Here is a 23,138-nt window from a genome sequence, read left to right as displayed (position 1 = left end):
TTATGAGCTGTGTGATTTTGGTACACGATTTATCCTCTCTATACCTCTGATTTCCTATCTGTACAATGGGCATGATGATAGTGCCCTCTCATAAATTTGTGAAGCAGATTACATAAGTTTATACTTATAAAATATTTATAACAATAGCTGGTACATAGAAAGTACCATTTAAAATTACTGATACATAAGTAAAATAAAGAGCTTTTGTTGATATTATTTCAAGCCCAGTCTACATATTTGGAAATTGATTAGTACATCAATTTGTGAGGGCAGAGGAGGTCAAGGAACACCTGTGTTCATTTGGAATCCAAAGGGGAAGAATGTATTTTAGGACTTCCCTGGCGGTTCAGTGATTAGGACTCAGTGCTTTCACTGCCACGGCCCCAGGTTCAATCCCTGTTTGGGGAAGCTCCCTCAAGCCATGCAGTGCAGCCGAAAAAAAAAAAAAAAGAAGAATGTATTTTAGTCTATATTTAATGGATATTCCAGATGCTAAAGAATATGTGTACCAATAATAGAGGTTAATTTATGGAAATTAGTTGTACACTCAGCATGTACATAATTTCAAAAGCATAACTTGTCTAAAATGTTTATATTGGTGATCTAAGAAATTCAAGGATTGTATGATTCACATTACTTTTAAATAAGGAACTCATCACAGTCTTACACTGTCTCTGACCTTTTGCCATTCAGCACCCATAACAGACAATTTCCTAACTTAGAGTGCTGGCTAGAGCATCTCAGGATTTAAACCCAGGCTAAATGTATAAATCTGTATGTAGTATTTTGCTGGGGCATTAGAAACTGAGAGAAAATGTCACCTTTGTTTTGTCAGAGAGAGGGGTTACAACTCAGTTGCTCTCAGGGAACAGACCAATGTAGAAATGAGTACAGAGGTATGTCTCCAGCAATATTGAAAGAAAAAAAAAGTAACCACAGCAGAAAGATAATTAGGTATGATCAGGTGGTGGCCATTGGCAGTGAGATGGACATTTCTATGAGGTGAATTAATTACCTCCATAAGGAGCTATTTAAATCATCCCACCTCTATTATTGGGCTCCCCTGTGTCTGGGACCCTACAAGGCAGGCACCTCTTTCCTTGAGCTTTCATCTAATCTCACCCCATCTTGCCATCTCTTTGCTGAAGACTGTGTTTTTAGCACTTAGTTTTCTCATGTATCTTCTTTATTTAGTAGCATGTGCTTTAGGTGTTGCTTCTCACTATGGAAGACCTCAAACCTGTTACACAGTAAAGCCACCTTCCAAGATGGGAAGGGCTTTGGTACAGGAATCTGGAAATTTTGGTTCCAGTCCCAGTTCAGCTATTCACAAACTGTGTGACCTTGAAAATTCACTTCATGTCTCTGGGTCTCAGATTCTTTCTCCACATGATCTTTTTGCTTCCTTCCACCTTTAAGGGGCTATAATTTTATTCCAAGATTATAATGAGTGCAGTAATAGTGATAATAATAATGCTAGTCACCATTTTTTTCAATATTTACCACATGTCATACACTGTACAAGTATTCTGCACCTGTCAACTAACTTACATCTCATCCAATATGCACAGCTTCCTTGATGCCCAGTTTCTTTGAATGACCTGTCCAGGTCACACTGTTGCTAAGTGAACGGCAGAGGAAGGATTCAAATCAGTACCTGCTGAACTCCAAAGGTAATACTGAGCAGTGCTCTCTTGGAAAGATTGATGATGATGTCAAAAAAGAAAGAGAGAGAGAATTTCGTTTTAAGAATTATTTTTCTTTCCAGAAGGCTAACAAATTCCAACCTGAGGCTACCAAAGAGCAATACTAGGTGAACCAGTCATCAGGCAATCAACTAGTCCATCAGTAATGGAATTCAGTTATTTGGACCAAGTGCTAATGAGGTCAAAGTCAAGGTCAGAATGGTGCATATCCCACAGAGTCAGAGCATGTGCTTCTAATGTGCTCAGCTCCATTTCACAATCATGGCGAATGTAGGTTACATGGGCCCCACCCTCCAGAGTACTGGTACTCTAACTTTAGGTAGCCCCTAAAGGCTTAAGGACAAACAAGTGTAAGTGAATCCCATGTTAACTTAGACAATTCAGACAGATTAGAGGACAGGAATCTAGGTTCCTAAAATAAAATTTTTTCATTAAAAAAGTGCTTATATACAACTAGGAGAAAATATACCTGTAAATACTACAAAAAAAAAAAAAAAAAGGCCCCTCAGCAATTGGTGATACTCTAGCACGAGCTAAACATATCAAGTATTATGGGAACCAGAAGAAGTTATCAAACAAGACTTTTGTCTCTTTTTTCATTATCCTTTAATATGGAAAATTCAAGGGTAAACATGTAAATGTGGGGAATTTGTTTTTTATTCCCTGGGTTTGTAATTCTTTCCTGCACTTCTTCCCAAAATTAGCATGGACTGGGTAATAGTTTCATTAACAATGTCCTTATTAGATTTGGGGGGTACCCCACCCAGAATGTGTAACTGCAGTCTGTGTATCTAAACCAATCTACACAAGAAGTCAGAAAATTATGAATTTTTTAATGTAATTAATCAGTATTTGAAAATGGCAAGGCATTCATTAGGGAACAATTAAGCTGTGATGCAAGAAGATAATTAGTAAATTGGGGACAACATGGGTTCATTCATTACTTTAAAACGTAAATAATGCTGTTTATCTGTTCTATAATAGTGGCATTTTTTAAATTAACATTTAGATTTAAATAGTCACATATTCTCTTTCTGTTCATGTTCATATGTAGCCCTTAGTTTGTCTAGGAATACATGTGATTGTTTTCATCTCTCCTAACCATCAACTCTTCCCACTACATTTTTTCATCATGTTAGAATGTTTTCCTCAGAAAGTAGAAGTGTCTTATATAGAGTAGACGCTTGTTAAATTGTAGCTTCTCCCATTTGTTAGTAGTATTATTGTTGTTGTTGTATTTGAGATTATCCGTTAGCCTTTGTTTCAGAGGACTAGACCTCAGTTAGGTCCACACTCCCCTCTGAGTTCTAGCCCCATCTCAGTCCACACTCTCCTCTGAGTTCTAGCCCCATATTCATCTCTTCTGGACATTTCTTCTTGGATAGCCTTCACATACCTCAAACTCATCATCTGCTTCCACAAAATCTCTTCATCTTACATCCTCTTTCTTGCTGCTTTCTGCCCAATGACTCAGATTAGTTTACTGCATCCTAGTCTCTTCAGTCTGCCTCACCCTCAAACCAGCATGTTTTACAATTCTGTTTCCCACCTCTCCATTCCACTGCTGTAATTTGACCTCTGCTCTTATCTTGCCTAGGCTATGGCAGCGGACTTTTCAATCAGCTCATTCCCACAGCCTGTTCATCGGCAGTTCCTTTACACGGCAGCTACAGACTCTTCTGAAACCTGAATATCATCGTTTTAATCCTTTGCTTGAAATACAATGAGTCCTCCTACTTTATAGAGTAAAATCCAAACTCTGGTATCCGACGTCGACTCACCATTGAACGCCCATTTTCAGGAACCTAAAAGCTTTTCAAACATCAAATTTCACATGAATGAAGGGTAAAGGGATCTTGTTAAAATAGGGGTACTGTCAGTAGGTCTAGGGTGGGACCCAAAATTCTGCATTCTAACAAGCTCCCAGGTGATACTAATGCTATTAGTCGGCCAGTGCAGGCCACACTTGGAATAACAAGGCCCTACAGGCCTTCTTCACTCCAGCTACAATAATGTGCTCATAGCTTCGCAATATAACTTGTGGTTTCACAATCTCTATGCTTTAAACCCATGGTCCTCTCTGCTTGCAATGTTCTTCCTCCCCTTTCTAGCTACCTAATGTCACATTGTCCTCCACAACACAGCTAAAACAGAACCTCTTCAGAAAGCCTACCTGGTCTTCCTTTCCCCCAGGCTAATTGGATGCCTACATCTTTGCCCTTGTGTCAATCAGTACCACTTTTAGATTCAGACCAGCAGACTTGCATCCCAGGCCCTGTGTCTCTAGGGACTTGAACTTTGTAGTACCTTCCCTGAAATTTTCCATATCACCTTCCAGCACCTGGAATGAATGAGGGCCAGCAATACCATCTAGATGTGATGCCCTGAGACTAGACCTGGATGTGTATGGGATCTTGTCCCCATTTTTTTCCCTCAAGCCACACTCCCACTCACTATCCCACAGGTGGGATTGACCACATGCCCCAAGGAACTCTGGAGGGCCCCATGGCCGGGATCTGATTGCAAGAAGTAAGCAAAATGCTTTTATTGGCCACTGCAGTATTTCTTTCACAGGATAGCATGTAGTTTAGTGGCCAGAATGGTGCTGACATGCTGATTTGGGATGACTCTCATTCACATGGAACCCAAGACAAGTCCAGGACTCTGGAATTTTGATGATCCACCACCAACCTTTCTGCTTTAGCCCTCTATGTAGGCTCTTGTTTCTGTTCGCATTCATCTATGTTCTAATCATGGTGCTGCCTCTGGTCTGTAGTACCTGAGGGTGGCAGGGGTGTCATCAGGCATGCTTTATTCTATGTGCCAACCCCCCCAACTACTGGCACCTAAGGAGATCCCTTCACCCCCAATACCTTATACCATGTGTCAGATAGTCCCCCGGGACCTATCTCCTCTGAGGGCTTTCTGTGCTTTGCAGTAAAAACAGGTCCTCTCATCAATGTTCTCTCTTGCCTCTGATCACTGTGTTGACATCATGCTGTTTTGGGTCCTCTTAAGGTTGCTGAATGAGGAACATGAGGAACAGAAATGCCTTGTGCTAACTGGATCATTCTTTTCACTTACCCATGGGCCCCTTGCTCCTTTATTCCATGGGTGGAGATATACAGAAGTCATAAGTACAATCAACATTGAAAGAGATCATATTCTAGAAACACAGTGATTGTTGGGCTAAAGAAAAGACATGTTTGGAAGATGTGTTGTTCTATTTTTATACTATGACATCATGAACAATAAACTTAAGATGATCAGAAAATGAATTATTTTTCACTTTCTCCTGAAAATTCTTGGTAAGACTTGAATTTGTTGTTATCATCAGTGAATCACGGTAACAGCTTTTAGGCAGTAAGTCTTCATGGGTGGCCTGGTAGTTGATAGAGCATCATGATTACTGTTGTAGTGAGCATTAAATAATTTTAGAAAATTGCATAAGCCAAAAGATCTATATTGTTTTAATACAAACAGCCCCTGACAGCCATGGCATTGTGAGTAATCATAATGTAGCTATCCATCTTTTCCTCATGGTGGGACTATCAAATTAGTTAGAAATGGCACATTTGACAATGAAAAACATCAAGAAATAGTGTCCAGACACCACAAGAATCCTCAAGTGCACTGACTGGACACAAAACAAATACCTAGGTACTTCTTCTCTTCCTACTATTCTAGATCTTCATCAGTAAGTCAATATGCCTCATGTGGGCTCATGATTTTGTAATACTTTTTTTTTTAATTGCAGTATAATTGACACACAACACTGTTATTTACAGGCACACAACGTAGCGTTTCAACGTTTCTATACATTACACGATGATCACCATTGTAATAAATTTTTTTAGTGAAATCGTTTATGTAGACTGAGGTCCCTGAATAAATACATGCCTGGGGCCCGCACATCCCGGGGTAATCCTAACCAGTAGTGCCCTGAGCATAATCTCTATTGGAGCAAACACCACAGTGCGCTGAGCGGCTCGTCTGCCTGCCCCTTTCTCCCAGCAGCTGATTACGAGTGTCCTGAAAGTAGAGGCTATTCTGTAAGCCCAGCACCTAGCATAGTATGTAGAGCATGGGAAGGTCTCAAAATAAAGCTTGCACGGTACTGAAAAATAAGTGTGTGAGTACCTTTTAAGTAGAGTGATATTGATCCATTTCCGCTCAAATTAAATTAACATTATCATCTTAACTAGTTCATTTGTTAAGGGAAAGTCTACAAGCCCTGGCATATTTTGAATCCTTTTCATATGTGGGCCACTACAAAGTATAGAATCATGGAAGAGAAATAAGCTTTTATTTGGGGGGTTGTTTTTTACAAGCACATTCAATCACCTACACCTGGCATTCTATGCAATGAAATGTCAGACATTATGAAGGTAAAAGGAGAGGAAGTGGCATAGGAAGAAAGTAGGGATGAAAAGGATGTTTCACAATTGGTCAATTTGTGAATATTGGCATCCCCTTTGTGAGAGAACAAAGTACTGCCAAGGATACTTGTCAGAAGTAAATGTGCTGACTCAAGCAAGATACACAAAAAGACACAAGAAGCCCGTTGATTTTGTTTGTTTGTTTGTTTTAAAATACACTTTTGATTTCCCCATACCTTTTAAAAAGAGGTTTTAAACACTTCTTTTTCTGTAACATTCACTCTGATCCCTCTGATGCACAAGGTAGCAGCCACTAAAAATGAGAGATGATTCCAATAGAAACTTCCTAGTCATGCTTAAAGCAAGAAGAATTAGCCACTTAACACAGACTCAAGAAGAGAAAATATATGGGAGTGTGCTGGCCCTCTGTCCTTGGTGACTGTCCACATGTTTAATTTTTCTGAGTTTATGCTCGTGGCAAATTTGATTTAGTGATTTTATGTACTCTTACCCACTAAAGTAATACATATTTTAAATCAACTGTCAGTAACCTTCACAGAGTGAAGAGCATAAATGAAAAGGATTTAATGGAATGCTACAATATGTATATTACTGCCCCAAAACAACACCATTTCACAAGGTAGTGCCTTGTTTTGAATGCAGAATAGGAAACTACCCTCAATAATCATTTTATGAATTTGCCCCTTAAGTGATTCTGACCAAGTAGAGATAAAACAAGAGTTGGCAAGAGGGAAAGGGTCTTCTCTGTTGACTTTTAAGTAAACATTTTATGATTAAAAAGCCAGGATAGAAATATGCCTGAAAATGGTAACTACCCTCACTTTGATTAATGCAGAGAGAGCTTCCTGAGTTCACTACTGGGTCATCAGGTGTTTATCACACCACCGCCTCCTCTTTTTTTTTTCCCCAGAATAATTGCCTGGAGCAGAGGTGTTCCAGCTGCCTTCCGTGGAGCCTGCAGATTCTTATAAGCTGCCTTAGGGTCCAGGAAAGAGACCTTAGAGTTAGACTAAAGACTCAGCAGGCATACTGAGCTCTAAGCTTTCTGTGTACCCACCCCATCCCTGCCAGTACCCTCCCTCCCACCTGCAGCTACAGCACTCTGCTTTTTCTTCTTTATGCATTGGGGTTCCAAGTAAGAGTTCCTTCATAAAGATATTTTTGCTTCTAAATACAAAATTTTAAAACTGCTCCAGTTTGGCTGGAGAATTATTTATTTATTCTTTCAATAAACATGTATGAAACATCTACTATGTGCAAAGAGCTCTGCTAATTTCTGAGGATTCAGGAAGGAAGGATAGTCAGCAGTTGGGCGGGGGGGAGTGGAAGGAACACTGTAGGCCTCGGTGACAGTATGTAGTGAAATCCTGTGGCAGGAAGGGAGACTGTGTGTTCAAGGAATGCAAAGACAGCCATACATAAAGGGCTAATACTAGCATAAAAGAAGCAAGTGACAAATCAATAGTATTAACAATAGGCACATGGTAATTCCATGTTCAGTTGAACACGATCATTTGTTGAGCACACAAACTGATGCTCTGTGTGTGATGAAAGGTATTAAATGCCATGATAAGGAATTTACTCTTTCTTCTGTATACAACTGGAGCCACCTAAAGTTTTGAATAGGATTACTGAGTGTGAGTTGAGAGTGGGAAGATACATGCCCCAGGTAATAAAAGGTCTTAAATGCCATGATTACTTCTGAAGGCAACAGAAGCCTTTTGGAATAGGATTTTGAACACAATGAAACATGGGTTTTATTTTTAAATAATAGCTCTAGCAGCAGTATGGAGAATATATTGTACATACTGGGGCCAGAGACACCAGTTAAGAAGTCATTGTAGGCTGGGGCTAATGGTGGACACCAGAAGGGCTCATGCCAAGGAGCACCTCCCAGCACCTCTGCAGCCAGTGTCCCTGTCCCCATGGTGAGCCACAGACACCACCCGCCTCTGCAGGAGACCCTCCAACACTAGCAGATGACTGTCCTACAAGATGGTAGATGAAGAGATATGATGGCACAGACAGCCTTAGGTAAGCCACAGTCTCTTCAGAGATTCCTGCAACTAATCCCTAGAGGCTTCCCTCTAACTCCAGGCTTGCTTGTATATGCCTGAATCATATTTGTGCTTGGGCTGGGACATTTCATGCTATCGACACCAGAAGCAACTAGAAAACCAGAGGTCAAGCCATGTGACTGACAGGGTCTTGGTGCTCCAGTTGGGTGTCAGGCCTGAGACTCTGAGGTAGGAGAGCCGAGTTCAGGACACTGGACCTCCAGAGACCTCCTGGCCCAATGTAATATAAATTGGCAAGAGCTCTCCCAGAGATCTCCATCTCAATGTTAAGACCCAGCTCCACTCAACGACCAGCTGGCTCCAGTGCTGGACACCCCATGCCAAACAACTAGCAAGACAGGAACACAAACCCAGCTATTAGCACAGAGGGTGCCTAAAATCATAATAAGTTAACAGACACCCCAAATCACGCCACAGGACGTGGTCCTGCCCACCAGAAAGACAAGATCCAGCCTCATCCACCAGAACACAGGCACTAGTTCCCTACACCAGGAAGCCTACACAACCCACTGAACCAACATTACCCACTGGGCACTGACACCAAAAACAATGGGAACTACAAACTTGCAGCCTGTGAAAACAATACCCCAAAGACAGTAAGTTAAGCAAAATGAGAAGACAGAGAAATAAGCAGCAGATGAAGGGTCAAAGTACAAACCCACCAGACCAAATAAATGAAGAAGAAATAAGCAGTCTACCTGAAAAATAATGCAGAGTAATGATAGTAAACATGATACAAAATCTTGGAAATAGAATGCAGAAAATAGGAGAAATGTTTAACAAGGACATAGAAGAAATAAAGAGCAAACAAACAATGATGAACAACACAATAAATGAAATTAAAAATTCTCTAGAAGGAATGAACAGCAGAATAACTGAGGCAGAAGAATTGATAAGTGACCTGGAAGATAAAATAGTGGAAATAACTACTGCAGAGAAGAATAAAGAAAAAAGAATGAAAAGAATTGAGGACAGTCTCAGAGACCTCTGGGACAACATTAAACACACCAACATTCGAATTATAGGTGTCCCAGAAGAAGAAGAGAAAAAGAAAGGGACTGAGAAAGTAGTTGAAGAGATTATAGTTGAAAACTTCCCTAACATGGGAAAGAAAATAGTCAATCAAGTCCAGGGAGTGCAGAGATTCCCATTCAGGATAAATCCAAGGAGAAACATACCAAGACACATATTAATCAAACTATCAAAAGTCAAATACAAAGAAAAAATATTAAAAACAACAAACGAAAAATAACATACAAGGGAATCCCAATAAGGTTAACAGCTGATCTTTCAGCAGAAACTCTGCAAGCCAGAAGGGAGTGGCAGGACATACGTAAACTGATGAAAGGGAAAAACCTACAACCTAGATTACTCTACCCAGCAAGGATCTCATTCAGATTTGACGGAGAAATGAAAACCTTTACAGACAAGCAAAAGCTAAGAGAATTCAGCACCACCAAACCAGCTTTACAACAAATGCTAAAGGAACTTCTCTAGGCAGGAAACACAAGAGAAGAATAAGATCTACAGTAACAAGCCCCAAGCAATTAAGAAAATGGTAATAGCAACATACATATCGATAATTACCATAAATGGATTAAATGCTCCAACCAAAAGACATAGACTTCCTGAATGGATAAAAAATCAGGACCCATATATATGCTGTCTACAAGAGACCCACTTCAGACCTACAGACACTTACAGACTGAAAATGAGGGGATGGAAAAAGATATTCCATGCAAATGGAAATCAAAAGAAAGCTACAGTAGCAATTCCCATATCAGACAAATACACTTTAAAATAAAGACTATTACAAAAAACAAAGAAGGACACCACATAATGATCAAGGGATCAATCCAAGAAGAAGATATAACAATTGTAAATATTTATGCACCCAACATAGGAGCACCTCAATACATATGGCAAATGCTAACAGCCATAAAGGGGTAATTAACAGTAACACAATAATACTAGGGGACTTTAACACCCCACTTTCACCAAGGGACAGATCATCCACAATGAAAATAAGGACACACAAGCTTCAGATGACACATTAAACAAGATGGACTTAATTGATATTTATAGGACATTCCATCCAAAAACAACAGAATATACTTTATTCTCAAGTGCTCATGGAACATTCTTCAGGATAGATCATATCTTGGATCACAAATCAAGCCTTGGTAAATTTAAGAAAATTGAAATCGTATCAAGTATCTTTTCCAACCACAACACTGTGAGACTAGATATCAATTACAGCAAAAAAAAACTGTGAATAAATACAAACACATGGAGGCTAAACAATACACTACTTAATAACCAAGAGATCACTGAAGAAATCAAAGAGGAATTCAAAAAATACCTAGAAGCAAATGACAATGAAAACACGATGACCCAAAACCTATGGGATGCAGCAAAAGCTGTTCTAAGAGGGAACTTTATAGCAATACAATCCTACCTCAAGAAACAAGAAAAATCTCAAATAAACAATCTAACCTTACACCTAAAGCAATTAGAGAAAGAAGAACAAAAAAACACTAAAGTTAGCAGAAGGAAATAAATCATAAAGATCAGATCAGAAATAAATGAAAAAGAAATGAAGGAAATGATACCAAAGATCAATAACACTAAAAGCTGGTTCTTTGAGAAGATAAACAAAATTGATAAACTATTAGCCAGACTCATCAAGAAAAAAAGGGAGAAGACTCAAATCAATAGAATTAGAAATGAAAAAGGAGAAGTAACAACTGACACTGCAGAAATACAAAGGATCATTAGACATTACCACAAGCAACTATATGCCAATAAATGGACAACCTGGAAGAAATGGACAAATGCTTAGAAAATCACAACCTTCCAAGACTGAACCAGGAAGAAATAGAAAATATAAACAGGCACATCACAAGCACTGAAATTAAAACTGTGATTAAAAATCTTCCAACAAACAAAAGCCCAGGACCACTTGGCTTCACAGGTGAGTTCTATCAGATATTTAGAGAAAAGCTAACACCTATCCTTCTCAAACTCTTCCAGAACACAGCAGAGAGAGGAACATTCCCAAACTCATTCTACAAGGCTACAATCACCCTGATACCAAAACCAGACAAAGATCTCACAAAAAAAGGAAAGTACAGGCAAATATCACTGATGAGCATAGATGCAAAAATCCTCAACAAAATACCAGCAAACAGAATACAATAGCACATTAAAAGGATCATACACCATGATCAAGTGGGGTTTATCCCAGGAATGCAAGCCTTCTTCAATATACGCAAATCATGTGACACACCATATTAACAAATTGAAGGATAAAAACCATATGATCATCTCAATAGATGCAGAAAAAAGCTTTTGACCAAATTCAACACCCATTTATGATAAGAACCCTCCAGAAAATAGGCATAGAGGGAACTTACCTCAACATAGTATAGGCCATATATGGCAAACCCACAGCCAACATCATTCTCAATGGTGAAAACTGAAAACATTTCCACTAAGATCAGGAACAAGACAAATTTGCCCACTCTCACCACTATTATTCAACACAGTTTTGGAAGTTTTAGCCACAGCAATTAGAGAAGAAAAAGAAATAAAAGGAATCCAAATCTGAAAGAAGAACTACAACTGTCACTGTTTGCAGATGACATGATACTATACATAGAAAATCCTAAAGATGCTACCAGAAAATTACTAGAGCTAATCAATGAATTTGGTAAAGTAGCAGGATACAAAATTAATGCACAGAAATCCCTTGTATTTCTATACACTAATGATTGAAGAATCTGAAAGAAAAATTAAGGAAACACTCCTATTTACCATTGCAACAAAAAAATAAAATGCGTAGGAATAAGCTTACCTAAGGAGACAGAAGACCTGTATACAGAAAATTAGAAGACACTGATAAAAGAAATTAAAGATGATACAAATAGATGGAGAGATATACCATGTTCTTGGATTGGAAGAATCAACATTGTGAAAATGACTCTACTACCCAAAGCAATCTACAGATTCAATGCAATCCTTATCAAACTACCAATGGCATTTTTCACAGAACTAGAACAAAAAATTTCACAATTTGTATGGAAACACAAAAGACCCCAAATAGCCAAAGCAGTCTTGAGAAAGAAAAATGGAGCTAGAGGAATCACGCTCCTGGACTTCAGACTATACTACAAAGCTACAATAATCAAGACAGTATGATCCTGGCACAAAAACAGAAATACAGATCAATGGAACAGGATAGTAAGCCCAGAGATAAACCCACGCACATATGGTCACATTATCTTTGATAAAGGAGGTAAGAATATACAGTGGAGAAAAGACAGCCTCTTCCATAAGTGGTGCTAGGAAAACTGGACAACTACATGTAAAAGAAAGAAATTAGAATACTCCCTAACACCATACACAAAAATAAACTCAAAATGGATTAAAGACCTAAATGTAAGGGCAGACACTATCAAACTCTTAGAGAAAAATATAGGCAGAACACTCTATGACATAAATCACAGCAAGATCCTTTCTGACACACCTCCTAGAGAAATGGAAATAGAAACAAAAATAAACAAACAGGACCTAACAAAACTTAAAAGCTTTTGCACAGCAATGGAAACCATAAACGAGATGAAGAGACAACCCTCAGAATGGGAGAAAATATTTGCAAATGAAGCAACTGACAAAGGATTAATCTCAAAAATATACAAGCAGCTCATGCAGCTCAATACCAAAAAAAACAAACAACCCAATCCAAAAATGGGCAGAAGACCTAAATAAATATTTCTCCAAAAAGGATGTACAGATTGCCAACAAAGACATGAAACAATGCTCAACACCACTAATCATTAGAGAAATGCAAATCAAAACTACAATGAGGTTATCACATCACACCACTCAGAATGGCCATCATCAAATAATCTACAAACATTAAATGCTGGAGAGGGTGTGGAGAAAAGGGGGACCCCTTGCACTGTTGGTGGGAATGTAAATTAATACAGCCACTATGGAAAACGGTATGGGGGTTCCTTAAAAAACTAAAGATAGAACTACCATACGACACAGCAATCCCACTACTGGGCATATACCCTGAGAAAACCATAATTCAAAAAGAGACATGTACCACAATTTTCATTGCAGCACTATTTACAATAGCCGGGAAATGGAAGTAACCTAAGCGTCCATCAACAAATGAATGGATAAAGAAGGTGTGGCACATATATACAATGGAATATTACTTAGCCATAAAAAGAAATGAAATTGCGTTATTTTTACTGAGGTGCATTGAACTAGAGTCTGTCATACAGAGGGAAGTAAGTCAGAAATAGATAAATACCGTATGCTAACACATAAAAGAAGAGGCATGCCCTTTTATCAGGCATAAATACTATTTACCAGAGTCTCTACTATCCTACCTATAATGTCTTATTTCAATCAACCAAAAATTATTAGATTCGATTTTAAAAATCATTAAGGGACAACAGAACAAGACCCAGATATGACTCATTTGTTGGAACAATCAGAGAGGAATTTAAAGTAACTATTATTATGTTAAAGGCTCTAGTAGAAAATGTGGGCAACATGCACGAACAGATGGAGAGTTTCAGCAGAGAGATGAAAACTTAAAGAAAAATGCAAATGGAAGTGCTACAAATAAAAATCATGGTAAGAGATAAAGAATGCCTTCAATCAACACTTCTGAAGTGGATTCAACACTGCTGAGCCCAGGAAAAAATGAGTGCACTTAAAGATCGGTCAATAGAAATTACCCAATCTGAAACATTAAAGCAAAAAAAAAAAAAAAAAAAAAAAGAGAGAGAGAAAACAGAGAGCAAAGAACCTAAGACCTGCAGACAATATTAAGAGGTCTAACGTACATGTAATTGGAATCCCAGTGTAAGCAAGAAAGAATGGGGTATAAGAAACATTTTAATAAACAATGGCCAAGAATTTTCCTAAAATAATGAAAAGCATCAAAACACAGATCCAAGCTCAGAGAACACCAAGCATGATATACACCACCACCAGCACTCCCCAAACAACACCACACACCTGGACACATCATATTCAAACAGCTGAAAAAGAAAAAAAAAATGATTCAGAGAAAATCTTTAAGGCAGTCAGAAAAAAAAAGTATTACATATAGAAGAATAAAGATAAAAATTGCAAAACACTTCCTGTCAGAAACTATGCAAGCCTCATAGAATGAGTTGGAAAGAATTCCCACCTCTTGTATTTTGGGGAAAGATTTGTGTAGGAGCGGTATTACTTCTTTAAATGTTTGGCAGAATTCACCAGTGAAGCCAGCTGGGCCAGGAGTATCCTTTGTTAAAAGGTTTTTAACTATGAACTCCATTTAAAACATATATATAGGACTATTCAGGTTACCTATTTCTTCTTGAGTGTGCTTTGACAATTTGTGTCTGTTCAAAAAATTTGTGCGCTGCATCTAATTTGTCCAATTTATGGCCATAAAGTTCCTTATAAATTTATTTTTACCCTTTAATGTCTTCAGGGTCTGCAGTAATGTTCTGTCTTTTATTTCTGATATTGGTAATTTGGGTCTTTTTCTCTTTTTCATGGTCTGTCTTACCAATTTTATTAATCTTCTCAAAAACCAGCTTTTAGATTAATTGAACCAGGATATGTTAGAAAGGAAGGTTGAAAAACAAAGTTTACCCTGAAGAAGTAACAATGAAGCTGAGACTTGAAAGAGACTGTGAGTACAAATGTCCCAAAGTAAATAGGAGATAGGTGAGTTCAGGAATAATATATATTTTTTTAAAAGGCCAGTGTGGTTGGAGTGTGCCTGAGAGAAAAACAGAGGCTACACAACACAAAGCCATATAGTCATGGTAAGAATTAATATGGGAATTTAGCCAAAAACAAAGGGAAGCCACTGGAGGGTATTTCATAGCAGAGTTGACATGGCCAATTTGTACTGAAAAGCTCAATCTGGCTGTAGTATGGAGAATAAATCGGGGCAGGGGAGTAGAATCAAGAGAACAATTAGGTGGTTATTATGGCAGTTCAGGAGGGAGTGGGGCCTTAGACTAGGAAATGGCAGAGAAATGGAAAGATTTAAGTGATGATAAGTAATAAATGGTTAAGAATTGATCAATTGATTGACAAATTTTTTAATTGCTGGTATAAAATAACACATTTATTTGACACTTACTTTGTGCCAGAAACTAGTCTAAGCATTTTTTGCTTGTTTGTTTGTGGTACACGGGCCTCCCACTTCCGCGGCCTCTCCCGTTGCGGAGCACAGGCTCCGGAAGCGCAGGCCCAGCGGCCATGGCTCACGGGCCCGGCCGCTCCGCAGCATGCGGGATCCTCCCGGACGGGAGCACAAACCCACATCCTCCGCATTGGCAGGCGGACTCCCAACCACTGCATCACCAGGGAAGCCCCAAGTCTAAGCATTTTAAGAGACTTAATACAAGATCTTGCAGCTAATAAGAGAAAGTGCAGGGTTTAAATCCCAGCAGATCCTGTTCTCTAAGTCTTTGCCGTTACTGCCTCTTGGATGATAAGATTAAAGAAAAGAGAGGATTCAGGGATACATTCTTGGTTTCTGGGTTAAACAACTGGGTACTATTTACTGAAAAAAAACATTAGAGGAAAACCATGTTTTAAAGAAAAATGAGTTCAGCTTCAGACAAAACAAAGATAGACATATATATCACAACCTTAGAAAGAAACCCAACTCCACATAAAAAAATTAAGGAAATCCTGTTATGGTATAATGACACAGGGCTTATGCATTTAATTATATTGATAAATATAAGTATATACTATTTTTTAATTTCCAAGGGTAAACTAAAGACACAAACAAAATGTTTCTTTGGAGTTTCAGCTCTGGTAGGTTGTATAGGACTAACCCTCTATAGTTAACAATTATGACCTCTGGATAAGATCTTAAAATTTTTTTGAAGGTGATGGAGAGTGGCCAAAAAAAGCATAAACTGGAGAGGGTTTGACCCTTGAAAAAAGTGGAACCACGCTGAGGGAAATACGTACTTATTAAATTTATCATCTGAGGGTACTCCTCAGTTCATACTATATGAGGTCTAGAAATAAAGCAGAGACATTCAATATTTTAAATATAGAGTTAAAAAAAGGTGAATAGCACTTAAAGAGCAGCTGTATCCCCTATAAATAAGGGATACACAGAAAGTGGAAATTTAAAAATCTGCTTATAAATTTTCCTCAAATCTCGGCTGACCCCTAAGCTGTGCATGCTCACCTAAAACTCCAAGGAGTTCAAGAGGAAAACAATATCTGGAAGATTGAAAGATATGAGCAGAATTTTCAGGTGCTGTCCAGCACAGGGGAGACAAAGTTTAGATTCACATCCTTACAAGTGAGAGGGGCTTGGTAAACACCTCAGTCTTTCTATGGAAACCCCAGAAGAACTATGTATGAGAATAAACACTACTTCCCAAAACTAAGAGATTCATTGTAGGACTAAGAAAACACTAAAAATAGATCCACTCTAAAAAAGAAAAACCAAGCCTCCAAGGTAACCTGCCAATAATTTAACTGCATACTACACCTTAACTTAAGAGAAGATAGCAGAATACAACATCTAAATAACCCATCACCTTGAATATCCAAGATAAAAATCACTACACAGGATGATATGAGCTATAGTCAAGGGAAAAGTCAGTCAACAGAAATTTACCAATAAATGCACAAGGAAGCTAAAATAACTATGATTAGTATGTTTAAAATATACTAATGAATATACTAATATACTAATGAAACTATGGAATATACTAATATACTAGTATATTCTAGTATATATATATCTAGTATATACTAGTATATTCTAGTATACTAGTATACTAATATACTAATGAAACTATGGAAATTTTCAGTAGGGATTTGAAAGTAAAAAATAGGTTATAACTGAAAAATATAATTTTGAGTGTTATTAATAACTGATTGAGGCTTCCGGGAAGATGACGGAAGAGTAAGACGTGGAGATCACCTTCCTCCCCAAGATACACCAGAAATACATCTACACGTGGAACAACTCCTACAGAACACCTACTGAACGCTGGCAGAAGACCTCAGACCTCCCAAAAGGCAAGAAGCCCCCCCGCCACGTACCTGGGTAGGGCAAAAGAAAAAAGAATAAACAGAGACAAAATAATAGGGACGGGACCTGCACCAGTGGGAGGGAGCTGTGAAGGAGGAAAGGTTACCACACACTAGGAAGCCCCTTCGCGGGCAGAGACTGCGGGTGGCGAAGGGGGGAGCTTCAGAGCCGCGGAGGAGAGCACAGCGACAGGGGTGCAGAGGGCAAAGCGGAGAGATTCCCGCACAGAGGATCAGGGCCGACCAGCACTCACCAGCTCAAGACGCTTGTCTGCTCAGCCTCCGGGGCAGGCGGGGCTGGGAGCTGAGGCTCGGGCTTTGGTCGGATGCAGGGAGAGGACTGGGGTCAGTGGCGTGAACACAGCTTGCAGGGGGTTGGTGCACCACGGCTAGCCTGGAGGGAGTCCGGGGAAAAGTCTGGACCTGCCAAAGAGGCAAGAGACTTTTTCTTCCCTCTTTGTTTCCTGGTGCGCGAGAAGAGGGGATTAAGAGCGCTGCTTGGAGGAGCTCCAGAGACGGGCACGAGCCGCGGTTAAAATCGCGGACCTCAGAGATGGGCATAAGACTCTAAGGCTGTTGCTGCCACCACCAAGAAGCCTGTGCACGAGCACAAGTCACTATCCACACCCCCTTCCAGGGAGCCTGTGCAGCCCGCCACTACCAGGGTCCTGGGATCCAGGGACAACTCCCCTGGGAGAACGCACGGCGTGCCTTAGGCTGCTCCAACGTCACGCTGGCCTCTGCCGCCACAGGCTCGCCCCGCCCTCTGTGCCCCTCCCTCCCCTGGCCTGAGTGAGCCAGAGCCCCCGAGTCAGCGGCTCCTTTAACCCAGTCCTGTCTGAGCAAAGAACAGATGCCCTCCGGCGACCTACACGCAGAGGTGGGGCCAAATCCAAAGCTGAGCCCCTGGGAGCTGTGAGAACAAAGAAGAAAAAGGGAAATCTCTCCCAGCAGCCGCAGAAGCAGTGGATTAAAGCTCCACAGTCAACTGGATGTACCCAGCATCTGTGGAATACATGAATAGACAATGAATCATCCCAAATTGAGGAGGTGGACTTTGAGAGCAAGATTTATGATTTTTTCCCCTTTTCCTCTTTTTGTGAGTGTGTATGTGTATGCTTCTGTGTGAGATTTTTGTCTGTATAGCTTTGCTTCCGCCATTTGTCCTACGGTTCTATCCTTCCTTTTTGTTGCTGTTGTTTAATTTTTTTTCTTAATAATTATTTTTTATTTTAATAACCTTATTTTATTTTACTTTATCTTCTTTCTTTTTGTCTTCCTTCCCTCCTCCCTCCCTCCCTCACTCCTTTCTATCTTCCTTTCTTTCTTTCTTTCTTTCTTTCTGTCTACTACTACTAATTCTTTCTTTCTACTTTTTCTGCCTTTTATTCTGAGCCGTGTGGATGAAAGGCTCTTGGTGTTACAGCCAGGTGTCAGTGCTGTGCCTCTGAGGTGGGAGAGCCAACTTCACGACACTGGTCCACAAGAGACCTCCCAGCTCCACATAATATCAAACGGCGAAAATCTCCCAGAGATCTCCATCTCAACACCAGCACCCAGCTTCACTCAACGACCAGCAAGCTACAGTGCTGCACATCCTATGCCAAACAACTAGCAAGACAGGAACACAACCCCACACATTAGCAGAGACGCTGCCTAAAATCATAATAAGGCCACAGACACCCCAGAACACACCACCAGACGTAGACCTGCCCACCAGAAAGACAAGATCCAGCCTCATCCACCAGAACACAGGCACTAGTCCCCTCCACCAGGAAGCATACACAAACCACTGAACCAACCTTAGCCACTTGGGACAGACACCAAAAACAACAGGAACTATGAACGTGCAGCCTGCAAAAAGGAGACCCCAAACACAGTAAGATAAGCAAATGAGAAGACAGAAAAACACACAGCAGATGAAGGAGCAAGATAAAAACCCACCAGACCTAACAAATGAAGAGGAAATAGGCAGTCTACCTGAAAGAGAATTCAGAGTAATGATAGTAAAGATGATCCAAAATCTTGGAAATAGAATAGACAAAATGCAAGAAATATTTAACAAAGACCTAGAAGAACTAAAGATGAAGAAAACAACGATGAACAACACAATAAATGCAATTAAAAATAGCAGAATAACTGAGGCAGAAGAACAGATAAGTGACCTGGAAGATAAAATAGTGGAAATAACTACTGCAGAGCAGAATAAAGAAAAAAGAATGAAGAGAACTGAAGAGAGTCTCAGAGACCTCTGGGACAACATTAAATGCACTAACATTCGAATTATAGGGGTTCCAGAGGAAGAAGAGAAAAAGAAAGGAACTGAGAAAATATTTGAAGAGATTATACTTGAAAACTTCCCTAATATGGGAAAGGAAATAGTTAACCCAGTGCAGGAAGCACAGAGAGTCCCATACAGGATAAATCCAAGGAGAAATATGCCAAGACACATATTAATCAAACTGTCAAAAATTAAATACAAAGAAAACATATTAAAAGCAGCAAGGGAAAAACAACAAATAACACACAAGGGAATCCCCATAAGGTTAACAGCTTACCTTTCAGCAGAAACTGCAAGCCAGACGGGACTGGCAGGACACACTTAAGTGATGAAGAGAAAAACCTACAACCAATATTACTCTACCCAGCAAGGACCTCATTCAGATTTGATGGAGAAATTAAACCTTTACAGACAAGCAAAAGCTGAGAGAGTTCAGCACCACCAAACCAGCTTTACAACAACTGATAAAGGAACTTCTCTAGGCAAGAAACACAAGAGACAGAAAAGACCTACAACAGCAAACCCAAAACAATTAAGAAAATGGTAATAGGAACATACATATCAATAATTACCTTAAATGTAAATGGACTAAATGCTCCCACCAAAAGACACAGATTGGCTGAATGGATACAAAAACAAGACCCATATATTTGCTGGCTACAAGAAACCCACTTCAGACCTAGAGACACATACAGACCGAAAGTAAGGGGATGGAAAAAGATATTTCATGCAAATGGAAACCAAAAGGAAGCTGGAATAGCAATTCTCATATCAGACAAAATAGACTTTAAAATAAAGACTATTAGAAGACACAAAGAAAGACACTACATAATGATCAAGGGATCGACCCAAGAAGAAGATATAACAATTGTAAATATTTATGCACCCAACACAGGAGCACCTCAATACATAAGGCAAATGCTAACAGCCATAAAAGGGGAAATCGACAGTAACACATTCATAGTAGGGGACTTTAACACCCCATTTGCACCAATGGACAGATCAACCAAAATGAAAATAAATAAGGAAACACAATCTTTAATTGATACATTAAACAAGATGGACTTAATTTATATTTATGGGACATTCCATCCAAAAATAACAGAATACACATTTTTCTCAAGTGCTCATGGAACATTCTCCAGTATAGGTCATATCTTGGGTCACAAGTCAGCCTTGGTAAATTTAAGAAAATTGAAATCATATCAAGTATCTTTTCCGACCACAACAGTATGAGACTAGATATCAATTACAGGAAAAGATCTGTAAAAAATACAAACACATGGAGGCTAAACAATACATTACTTAATAACGACGTGATCACTGAAGAAGTCAAAGAGAAAATTAAAAAATACCTAGAAACAAATGACAATGGAGACACGACGACCCAAAATCTATAGGATGCAGCAAAAGCAGTTCGAAGAGGGAAGTTTATAGCAATACAGTCCTACCTTAAGAAAGAGGAAACATCTCGAATAAACAACCTAACCTTGCACCTAAAGCAATTAGAGAAAGAAGAACTAAAAAACCCCAAAGTTAGCATAAGGAAAGAAATCATAAAAATCAGATCAGAAATAAATGAAAAAGAAATGAATGAAACGATAGCAAAGATCAATAAAACTAAAAGCTGGTTCTTTGAGAAGATAAACAAAATTGATAAACCATTAGCCAGACTCATCAAGAAAAAAAGGGAGAAGACTCAAATCAATAGAATTAGAAATGAAAAAGGAGAAGTAACAACTGACACTTCAGAAATACAAAAGATCATGAGTGATTACTACAAGCAACTCTATGCCAATAAAATGGACAACCTGGAAGAAATGGACAAATTCTTAGAAATGCACAACCTGCCAAGAGTGAATCAGGAAGAAATAGAAAATATGAACAGACCAATCACAAGCACTGAAATTCAAACTGTGATTAAAAATCTTCCAACAAACAAAAGCCCAGGACCAGAAGGCTTCACAGGCGAATTCTATCAAACGTTTAGAGAAGAGCTAACACCTATCCTTCTCAAACTCTTCCAATATATAGCAGAGGGAGGAACACTCCCAAACTCATTCTACGAGGCCACCATCACCTTGATACCACAACCAGACCAGGATGTCACAAAGAAAGAAAACTACAGGCCAATATCACTGATGAACATAGATGCAAAAATCCTCGACAAAATACTAGCAAACAGAATCCAACAGCACATTAAAAGCATCATACACCATGATCAAGTGGGGTTTATTCCAGGAATGCAAGGATTCTTCAATATATGCAAAACAATCAATGTGATAAACCATATTAACAAATTGAAGGAGAAAAACCATATGATCATCTCAATAGATGTAGAGAAAGTGTTGGACAAAATTCAACACGCATTTATGATAAAAAACCCTGCAGAAAGTAGGCATAGATGGAACTTTCCTCAACATAATAAAGGCCATATATGACAAACCCACAGCCAAAATCGTCCTCAATGGTGAAAAACTGAAAGCATTTCCACTAAGATCAGGAACAAGACAAGGTTGCCCACCCTCACCACTCTTATCCAACATCGTTTTGGAAGTTTTAGCCACAGCAATTAGAGAAGAAAAGGAAATAAAAGGAATCCAAATTGGAAAAGAAGAAGTAAAGCTGTCACTGTTTGCAGATGACATGATACTATACATAGAGAATCCTAAAGATGCTACCAGAAAACTACTAGAGCTAATCAATGAATTTGGTAAAGTAGCAGGATACAAAATTAATGCACAGAAATCTCTGGCATTCCTATACACAAATGATGAAATATCTGAAAGTGAAATCAAGAAAACATTCCCATTTACCACTGCAACAAAAAGAATAAAATATCTAGGAATAAACCTACCTATGGAGAAAAAAGACCTGTATGCAGAAAATTATAAGACACTTATGAAAGAAATTAAAGATGATATTAATAGATGGAGAGATATACCATGTTCTTGGATTGGAAGAATCAACATGGTGAAAATGACTCTACTACCCAAAGCAATCTACAGATTCAATGCAATCCCTATCAAACTACCACTGGCATTTTTCACAGAACTAGAACAAAAAATTTCACAATTTGTATGGAAATACAAAAGACCCCGAAAAGCCAAAGCAATCTTGAGAATGAAAAACGGAGCTGGAGGAATCAGGCTCCCTGACTTCAGACTATACTATAAAGCTACAGTAATCAAGACAGTATGGTACTGGCACAAAAACAGAAATATAGATCAATGGAACAGGATAGAAAGCCCAGAGATAAGCCCACGCACATATGGTCACCTTATCTTTGTTAAAGGATGCAGGAAGGTACAGTGGAAAAGCACAGCCTCTTCAATAAGTGGTGCTGGGAAAACTGGACAGGTACATGTAAAAGTATGAGATTAGATCACTCCCTAAAACCATATACAAAATAAGCTCAAAATGTCTTAAAGACCTAAATGTAAGGCCAGACACTATCAAGCTCTTAGAGGAAAACATAGGCAGAACACTCTATGACATAAATCACAGCAAGATTCTTTTTGACCCATCTCCTAGAGAAATGGAAATAAAAACAAAAATAAACAAATGGGACCTAATG

Source organism: Monodon monoceros, unplaced genomic scaffold (genome assembly GCF_005190385.1).
Source record: "Monodon monoceros isolate NGI ecotype Baffin Bay Population unplaced genomic scaffold, NGI_Narwhal_1 Super_Scaffold_16, whole genome shotgun sequence".
Lineage (NCBI taxonomy): Eukaryota > Metazoa > Chordata > Mammalia > Artiodactyla > Monodontidae > Monodon > Monodon monoceros.
Note: the sequence above shows the minus strand (reverse complement) of the source record.